Consider the following 10,915-nt stretch of genomic DNA (forward strand, 5'->3'; position numbering starts at 1 on the left):
CACCCTTTTTCCTTCTATTATCCATATCTAATCTTTCATTTTTTTAGATGGATAGTATTTAACTATTTCAATTCTTATGTTTTATTTGTAGTAGCTCCTGTAAGGACATTACTAGGTCATGGTATGATTATTGATATTTTATTTATCTATCAGAATATTATGATAATCTTATGGTTATTTTAAGTCTTTAAATGTTATTTTTGACATTTAGGCTTTTTTCCACCAAGTTAGCCCACTACTAGGAGCTCTGGGCTATAGTCTGGCTTACTTACTAGTGGGATAAAGTACGTGCCATAGTGGCTTGTAAATTGGGTAATGATAAATTAGTATTAGACGCAGGTTTACCAATATTATTGGTAGAAGAGCAAGTCTCAAGTAGAATCCTACAGATCAAAAGAATAACGTCTGTTTCTTATCTTCAGGAGAATATAGGACATTCATAAGAGTTGTTCACTTTTTTCCCTCATTTTGTTCTAAGAGTTTTAGAAGGTTTAAGGTATTCCTTTGGTCTTATTCTTTCATAGATGGCTAGAACACATGCTACAACTACATGAGATGAGGGTCTTAAGATCGCGCTTAGGGATTTTATAGCTATTCATTGATGGCTTATAGGTTGTGGACAACCTAGGGATGTATCCCTAGCTAGGGGCCAGGATAGGGGGTCTTCACCAGACTTTATTACTGCTCTTGAGCTAAAGATTATTCCGCCCTAGCTAACGGTGAGCCAGGGACCAGCCCAGAATCCATAGAGGTATAACTCATCTTTAGTGGTCAGGTATTCTTTGGTTTAGATTTTGGGATTGGTTAGTGGTGCACCATTTGATGGTGCACATCTATGGATTAGAGGAGGCGGGATAACAACCTGTAGCTGTAGCTCCAAGAGTTGAGACCCCTTCTATGTCGGTGGTTTCCTAATCGGTAGTTGCTTAGCTAGTAGTTGCCTAACCAACTATGTCTGTTGAGGAGTAGAAACTGTTGGGTAGATTCTGGAGATTGGCTCAACTTAGGATTTTTATGGTGTGCTGAGCTAGGATACATATGAGGTCTTGATTTATTGTGAGGATAGGTTCCATACTTTTTGCCTAATTGAGACTCATGGTGTGGATTACACTACTTTTTAGTTAGACTTGGCAGCTCAACATTGGTGGAGAGGTTATCTCAATTCTAGGCCAACTAGATCTCCACCATTTATAAGGACTCAATTCTTTGAGATCATTTTGGAGAAGTATATGCCTCATAATATTAGAGATCATTTGAGGGTTTAGTTTTTGAGGTTAGATTAGGGATCTATGACTATTTTGGAGTATCAGGCTCGATTCCATAAGTTGGCTTGGAATTCTACTTCTATTCTGGCTACTAAATTTAAGAGGGTTTGTTGCTTTATTTAGGGATTAATAATTTCTCTTAATATTTCTACACAAGGTTTGGTTATTATGGATAGGTCTTTTTCTGAGGTTTCTAATCATGCCTAGGTTTTAGAGGTGATACATTGCAAGTCCTAAGAAGGCAATGATTTGATACCACATTATCAGGCTAGTTTCAGTGGAAGTTGTAGTAGTTCATAGTTCAGAGGCAATGATTAAGTGGGTAAGTACCCTACACATCAGTCGTATCAATATCAGGGTCAGTCTAGTAGGCCCATTCAAGTCGCACTTTAGATTACTAATAGAGACCGGTCGAGTTTCAAAGATTGATCATCTTTTGGTTATTCTAGTCATAGTGGTTATTCAAGGTCAGTTGGATACTCTAGTTTTGGTACAATGCCTGAGGTATGTTATGATGGTAGAGCTTTTGGTCTTGAGAGAGTACCCCAGCCGTGGAGCAATTATTACTTTAGCTTAGAATATTTCTCCGATCAGAGTAGTACATCCGATAGGTAGAGGTAATATTCATAGTCGTAGAGATAGTTGATGGGGTGCTTATGGAGGTTATCAGTCAAGTAGGATAAGAGATCGATCAGGAGCACAACTATGTGAAAGGTGTGGTTAGTTGTATGTCGTACCTTATAGATACTTGAAGATAAGTCTTTAGATGCTATTATCATAGATATGATTTTGGTGTGCCATTAGTCAGATTTTGCTTTATTTGATTTGGGATCCACTTATTCTTATGTGTCTTCTTATTATGCCCCATGGTTAGAGTTATCTTGCGATTTATTATCTGTGCCCTTATGTGTAAAACTCACATGGGTGAATCTTTAGTAGTGGATTAGATTTATATATTATATGTTTTGACTGTTTGAAAGTTTGATACTCAGACTAATCTTATTATGTTAGATATGGTGAATTTTGATAAAATTTTGTGTGTAGTCTATTTATCCAACTATCACGCTATCCTAGATTGTTTTTGCTAAGATCGTTACCTTATCCATGACCAGCGTGCGCCTAGATAAATGGTAGGGAGTTATTAGCTTTGAGTCGATGGGGGTTATTACTTATATTGGGTCTAGGAGTTTTATTTCAAGGGTTGTAAGTCTTACATCACTTATATTTATGATATTAGTGTGGAGGCTCTGTAGCTTGATTTTGTTCCAATAGTTTGTGAGTTTTTTGATGTTTTCCCTATGATTTATCTGGGCTTTGTCCTAACCATTCTATACAGTTTGTTATTGATATTGCATCAGCAACCTGACCTACTTCTATAACGCCCTTAACATATGGCTCATGATGAGCTTAAGAAGTGAAATTCTCAGCTTCAGGATTTTTTTTGTAAGGGTTTCATTAGATCTAGTGTGTCTCCTTAGGGATCACTTATGTTGTTCATAAAGAATAAAGATGGTACCATATGTATATGTACTGATTATAGGCATCTTAATTAGGTTACGATGAAGAATAGTATCCTATGCCTCACATTGATGATTTGTTTGACTTGATTCAAGGAGTAGTGGTGGTCTTAAAGATTGATTTGAGGTCTAGTTATCATCATTTGAGGATTTGGGCTGAGGATATCCCAAAGAGAGACTTTAGGACCCGTTATGGTCATTATGAGCTCCTAGTGATGTCTTTTGGGTAGAATAATCCCTCAGCCACATTTCTGGATTTGATGAATCGCGTGTTCAGGACTTATTTGGATTATTTTGTGATTGTGGTCACCCATGACATCTTCGTGAATTCGAGTAGTAGAGATAAGTATATGTAATATTTGTGGATTATGCACCAAACTTTTAGAGATTATAAGCTTTTAGAAAAATACTCTAAGTATGAGTTTTGGCTTATGTTTGTGCAATTCCCTGGGCATATGATGTCTAAGGATGCGATTATAGTAGACCCAACAAATATCGAGGCTAATCATGATTTGGCCAGGCCTATATCTCCGTCTGAGGTTCGTAGCTTCATTGGTTGGCTGATTATTATCGATGTTTGTGAGAGTTTTTCTACCATTGCAGTACTGATGACCATATTAACTCAGAAGTAGGTTCCTATCTAAAGTTCTAAGGAGTATGAGTCGATCTTTAGAAGGTTCAACGAATTTCTTACTTCAGATCCTATTTTGACTCTTTTTTTAGGGTGAGGGCTTCATCTTGTATTGAGATGATTTTGGTATTTGCTTGGGTTATGTGTATATGTACCAGGGTCAATTTATTGGTAAAGAATCAAGACAGCTAAAGGTGTACGAGTGCAACTACCCTACTCATGATTTGGAGTTGGCGGCGGTAGTTTTTGCTTTCATGATTTGGAGACATTATCTTTATGGCGTGAACTATGAAAAGGTCATGGATCATTGTAGTCTTTAGAATCTTATTACCAAGAGAGAGCTTAATTCTTGGAAGTGTAGGTAGATGTAGTTTTTAAAGAATTATGATATCTCTATCTTGTATCATTCGAGCAAGGCAAATATAGAAGAAAATGCCTTAATTAAAAAGACGGTGATTATGGGTAGCTTGGATTGCATGTTAGCTTCTCAGAGATCGTTGGCATGGGAAATTTAGCCTTTATCCAACTTGATGGTATGACTTGATATTTCATACCCTAGGAGGATTCTTAATAATATTGTGGCGAGATCTTCGCTATTTTAAGAATATTTAGGATCATCAATTTGAGGATAAGAGACTTTGCATGATTCTTGATTAGGTGTTGAGTGATCAGTCCAAGAGGGATACCATAGATTTCAAGGGTGTTTTGAGATTTGACAGCCATATTTGTGTTCCAAGGATTGATGAATTAATTTAGTCGATTTTGCATGAGGCTCACAACTCTAGATATTCCATTCACCCAGGTACAATTAATATGTATAGAGATTTGAGGAAAGATTATTAATGTAGCATTATGAAGAGATATATGGTGAACTTTGTAGCTCGTTGCCTATGTTGCCTGCTGGTGAAGACGAAACAATAGAGACCTAGTGGCTTGATTCAGAAGTTACCCATTCTTGAGTGGAAATAAGAGCAGATTATGGTGGACTTTGTTAGTGGTTTTCCTTGTACTTCCTATGGTTTTGATGGCATTTGGGTAGCTTAGAGTATGTAGAAGGCATATACACACCGTAGACTTCATACCTTGGGATTTGGAGTAGGTTACCAGGTATTTCTGCATGTATCGCCCATGAAGGGTATGATGAGGTTCAGAAGAAAAGGCAAGCTCGACGTCAAATATATTGGACCCTTTAACATTCTTTGTACAGTTGGTGAGGTGGCTTATGAGTTATGCTTACATCTAGATTCATATTTTACTACTGTTCATCCGATTTTCCATGATTCTATATTGTGATACACTCTTGATCCATCTCAAGTTCTTAGATGGGACTTAGTTCAATTCGATAAGTGGTTGACCTTCATTGAGGATCCTATGCTTATATTGGAAAGTAATGTCAGGAATTGCACACTGGAGAGATTCTAGTAGTTAAGGTTTAGTAGAGGAACCAAGGAGGCTACTTGGGAGATCGAGAGTGAGATGTGGAGCTAATTTCCTCATATGTTCAAGTCTTCAAGTACATTCTAATCCTTTTGTGGACAAAAGTTCTTTTAGTAGTGGATATTATAATGACTCTTTAGGTTATTTTTGCTCATTTTTGCTATTTAGAGCTTTCCTATAGTTGCCCCAAGTCATTTATGACTTGATGGAACTAACAGTTCTATTTCGGGCAATTCATTTCACTTTTAGAGAAAATTCCTTATTTGATGCCTTTGTTGGGTCAAACAGGATAATGGGCTAAAACATTATTAAAATGACATCGTATGATAATTATGATAGTTCCAACAATCCTAGAACATTAATTTTAGTTTGGATGGACCCTGGGTTTGGGTCCCAAGGCTTTCAGACTCATGGGTGTGGGACCCACTTTTCATGGAAACAACATTGGATTTAAATTTTGAATGAACCATTGAGTGCGAAATGTCAAATTTATATGGTAACATAGTCTTTTTGTGTGTATGGTATTTTGGATTAATACTGAGGGATTGGCGGTAACTTGTGTGCTAGTGCACCGCTTAAGAGCCCTTTTGGTCCACTTAAGTAAAGGGGACGCCAAAGAGACCGACACATAGCTTAACCAACTGGGTCAGTCCAATGGAGGTCGGCTTAAGTGGACCCCTACCGCTTTAACGATAGCCGCTAAAGCAGCAAGCGACCCCTTAAGCGGTACCTGTGTAGATGCTAGTTGTCGCTTATGCGACACTAGGTATCTTAAGTGGAGATCTCTTAAACAACAAGTGTCCGCATAGATGACACACACATACATGGTAGGGGTATAAAAACCCCACTTAGCTTTATTTTCACCATTTTTCATCCATTCCCTAGAATATTAAACCCTAAAAAGTGGGAAAACTTGGAAGAACCATTAGTGGGTGATTTTAGAGCTTTGGATAAATTAATTTACGTGTTGCTTCTTCGAATTTATGGTAAGCTTTGATTAATGACTTTATAGAATCTTTCATCTTTTTCTAAAATCCCTAGAGTCATAGTGGCTTAATTGTATCTCCATTAGACCTCAAAATTCACCCATTCTGAGGTAAATGTTCCTTGGGCATAGAGGGGCATTGTGTTCATTTCGAAAGTGCAATTCCATAAATAGGCTCGACATGGGATTTTTATGTAATTTTGGACCCAAATGGCAATAGTGCAATATGGGTATCATTGTTACCATTTTGATAAGTAAATTGTGATTTTGATAGTGTGACACCTTGTAGAAGCTTCTCAGAAAGGAAAATTGTTGGTTTAGTAGATTCTTTGGGATTTTCTTCAGTGTCCAGGTAGGCTAGATTTTTATTCCTCATAGATTGAGCTAGTTCATAGTCATATTGTGATATTATGCAAGATATGGGTTATGATTTTGGTATTGGAAGCTTGATTGGTATGATTAGTCTTATTTGTTTATGCTATCTTAGAATCGTAGTTTTGGTGAAATTGACCTAGTTGATCACTTTTTTGGTGGGATTGACTTAGTTGCTCATGTTTTAGGAAGAATTTCTATTTTAGTGCTAATTATGTCTTATTTAACATCTGTAAACAAATGTAGATACCTTAGCCTAGTTCGAGGTAGAATTTGCCTAAATTGGTTTTGGGGATTAAAAGTGGGCCCTTCTGGCCCATCTTAGTCCAGTACTTGTGCTAGATTTTGTAAACTTATTTATGCATGTTGAACCATTATTAATGGTTTTTTAAGACTTTGAGAAGATTGAATACTTAATGAGTACACTAGAATGGTTATGGGAGTTTGTTCTAATTTTGGCTAAAATCTGGTGGTTTATTGATATAGTTTACTTCTATGGTTTATTGACAATGGGTATTCCCAATTTACATGATTTTCTATTCAAGTCTAGCAATTAGTGATGATATTGATAACAAGAGTTCTGGTTCAAGTCCAACGATTGTCAATGACATTAATGCTATGAGTTTTGATTTGAGTCCAGAAAATCTTGTTATGATATTGATTCTATTGAGAATGATATGATTATGATGATATGAGTTCGGTTCGAGTCCGACATTGAGAATGGGGTATGAGATGATATGGTACGGATGGTTTGATTGTTATAAGTGATATTTGGTAGAGTTATGGATCTTTAGTTATTTATTTCCCATGATTGTATCCTCCGGGCTTATGAGGGACCACGTTAAGTTATTTACTTCTATACACTTATTGGCTTATGGGGGCCAATTTAGTAGTTATAATTGAGTGATCTTTACATTGCTTTTACAGATTTATTTTATTTACTTATGCACAACAGTGTTGGAGCTTACTTCAAGATTTCCCTATTACTTTCACTTAGATTATTTAGTCTTGTATTTTACATATTTAATTCATGATTTATCTCAATCATCCAGTAATACATACTGAGTACCCGTGGTTTGGTAGTTATACTACACTTCTGTACCTTTTTGGTGTACATCTGAGAATTAGTAGCCACTACTGAAGTGGCAAAGGTGCTAGGTTGATATTAGAGATAGGGTTAGATCTTAGAGTTGGAGTCATCCTTTTTCCTTCTATTATCCATATGTAGTCTTTCATTTTCTGAGACAAATTGTATTTGACTATTTAGTACTTATGTTTTATTTGTATCAGCTCTTGTACCGATAGTACTAGTTTTTGAGATGATTGTTGATATTTTATCTATATATTAGCCTATTATGAGTATCTTATTGCTATTTTAAGTCCTTAAATGTTGATTTCCAGATTTTAGGCTATTTTCCACTAAGTTAGCCCATTGATAAGAGCCTAGGATACGGTTTGGCATACCTATTAGCAGGATAAAGTAGGTTTCATCATGACCTATAAATTGGGTCCTGACATATCAAATTGATGCCCCTCTTAGCATAATCTTGGTTAGGGAAAACCGAGACCATGCACAGTAGTGGTCTAAATGGCAAAAAAAATGAGAGTAGTTCTCAAAGAAATCATAGAAGATGCTCTAATTAATGTTGATAAGCTCATTATTCCTACTGACTTTATCATTCTTGATTATGATATAGATGATAGGGTACAATCATACTGGGACGTCAATTCTTTTCAATGAGAGAAGCACTTATAGATGTGAGAGAGTGCACTATTAAAATGAGATTGAATAATGATGAGGTAGTCATCAGAGTGTACAAAGAACTCAATACACCCTCACACTACAAGGATTTATGCATGTTCATATTTATGGAAGATGATAAGTGTGAGACGGAGATGTGAAAACATCCAATGATCTCTTCGAACACTCTCATGTAGTTTCCCGAATTAAAAGCTAAGCCCAAAATTGAGTAACATAAAGAGGAACCTATAATGAAAAGTATAGAAAGAGCCATCGACCTTTAGAGTAAGCACAAAAAAAGGTCAGAAAAGAGTAAGAATATGGGATTCGAGTGGGAGAAAGTGGATGGAATAATATGGTTAAGAGTTATGATATGAGTCGTTCTGCAAAAATAAACAAGGCGCTATTTTAGAGGCAACCTAAGTTAAGGTAGGTATTTTATTTTCTAGTTTTTCTTTCGTATCCCTATTTTTTTTGTTTTTATTTGAGTCAACAAGTTGAAGGGATGTCTGAGTACTGGAGATCTAACCTAAGGAGAATGGCAAAAAATTGAACGTGGGGTCCTCCAGAACCCTTTGGATGGTTAAGATGCTACTAGCTAGGCCTAGAGGCCTCAGAGAATATTTTTATCCTTATTTTTAATGTAGAATTTAGGGGAAAAGTAGGATTTTAAGTGCATGGTAGGTAATCTTCCGATTATTTAGGGTGAAGTGTTACTATAAGATTTCCAATTTTAGACTAAATTTAAGAGGAATAACCAAAAGATTTTATTTTTGGTTTTTTTCAGTCTTAAGTTTTTGTTGGTGTTTTTCTAGTAGAAGCACACTTTACCCACCCCTTGGTTTTGTTCTTTGTTCTCTTTCAAGGGGGCGCCCTTTGAACCCAATATTGCTTTTTGATTTTTAGGAGTAATTTTTAAATTTTTGTCACTATGAATAAGTGAGATGTTCTTGCTAAGTGCTACGTATGATTACGTGATGCGAGTTAGTTTTGAATGTGAAAGCATGTATAGTGGGTTGAATGACTATTTCGAAGATTCCTATGCTCATTCATATAACTCTTATTCGATGTCAGCTTAATTTCAAATTCATACTATTGATTGGTTGAGAGTCTATAAAGATCCTTCATGATTTGAGCATGTGCCATGTATGAGTGAGGTTTTTGTTACATTCCATGTTTTCATATGATGTTTGAAATAAATAATTTTGGGTTTAGGAGATGATATAGGCATTTTTTTCATAGCAATATGTATACCCTCTTTATCTATCCTTGTTATATGACCTTAGTCAGCCCCGTTGAGCTTTTAGCCTATTCTTTTATGGCCTCATATATAGCTTATTCTCGTTATTTTGTTTGATCATATATTGATCCAAAACTCCTAAGTGATTTAGTTGATATATTGAGATGTTAAGGAGTATAGAATTCAAGAAGGGAAAAGTGAAGTGAAGACCAAAAATAATAGCTATTGGGAGTATTGCAATGAAAGAAAAATTGATCAAAATTGAATCATGTTTTGATAGTAAATACTCCCTACTTAAGTGTCACAACCCTATTTTGAGTTATGATGGGACCTACTTTGTCCCACCAATAGGTAAGCCAAATTGTAGCCCTGAGCTATAAGCAATAGACTAATTTGGTGTAAAATTGCATAAATGTTGTAAATACAGAAGTAAAAGACTTGCACAAAATAAACCGTGGAATGATAATAATACGGAAGATAAATAAGAGAAATAATAACATCCTACGACCTAGTAATGTTGGTACAAGAGCCATCCAAAAATTGTACGAGTACTATCATATTCGATTGTACATCAGTCTCGAAAATGGAAGGACTAAGAAAAAAAGAAGGAGAAAAAGGTAAACTCCACCAATGAGAGAAAATATAGTCTTCAAACTATAATCAACACCAGCGTCAGTGGTGGCAACTAGTACTCGGATATGCACCAAAATAGTATAGAAGAGTAGTATGAGTACCTATGACACGGGTACTCAGTAAGCATCAACGGATGATGAATTTAAATCATAACATAAATATAATAAAATGCGACATAATTAATGTAACTCAAAATAAGAGGGAAAATCTGGACTAATGCTCCAAATACTGTAAATAAATAATCAAAACAACAATGATAATAACTAAACATAGTTACCACTATAAAACAGGCCCCTATAAGACAGTAAGTGCAAGAAGGTTAATAACCCAATGTGGGCCCCCATAAACCTAGAGAGTGCAGTCAAAGAGAAGTAATAAACGAAACTATACTAATTTACCATTTATCAAAATCGTAACCATGGATCCTTCCATACCATAAAAACCAGGCTCAAGCCAATTCTATAATTCTCATTAATAAACTCTCAAAGACATACTTGAATCAGAGCTCATGTTATCATCTACCAGACTTAAATCGAAACTCATATCACGAATAGTGCAAGAACCAAACCAGTCTTATGATCATAAATTGTGGAACTTGAATCTGAACTAACATCATCTCCCAAGTCTCAATTTAAGATAAATCATCATGTATCTAACCTCATAAAGCTCTAAAATATACATTCAGATGATATGCACATCTATGAATTCTACAAGTAGCTAGTAATAATATTTTCCTAAGATGGGCCAGAGGGTCTGTACCCGAGACTACCCCCTAGTCATTACATGGTGCTTACAATCTCAAGGAACCATAAGATAACCCATGAGCTAGTACCTGCCTGAGCACTGAATAATATAATCATGAATGTGGAAGAGTAACTGAATTTCCATAAGGTTTTAAATCATGAAACGACTACTGAATTATAAATCTGGCAAAAAACAGAAATTTGAATAATCTGATATCTAACTGTAGTGTCTGAAAATCCTTTAAACTAAATATTGTGAGTTGATGGGAAAGGCCCCAAATAACTCTGTTAACTACTGAAATAAGGAAAATAAGTAATATAATCCATCCTTGGATGATGAGGACTCACCAC

Source organism: Capsicum annuum, chromosome 7 (assembly GCF_002878395.1).
Source record: "Capsicum annuum cultivar UCD-10X-F1 chromosome 7, UCD10Xv1.1, whole genome shotgun sequence".
NCBI lineage: Eukaryota > Viridiplantae > Streptophyta > Magnoliopsida > Solanales > Solanaceae > Capsicum > Capsicum annuum.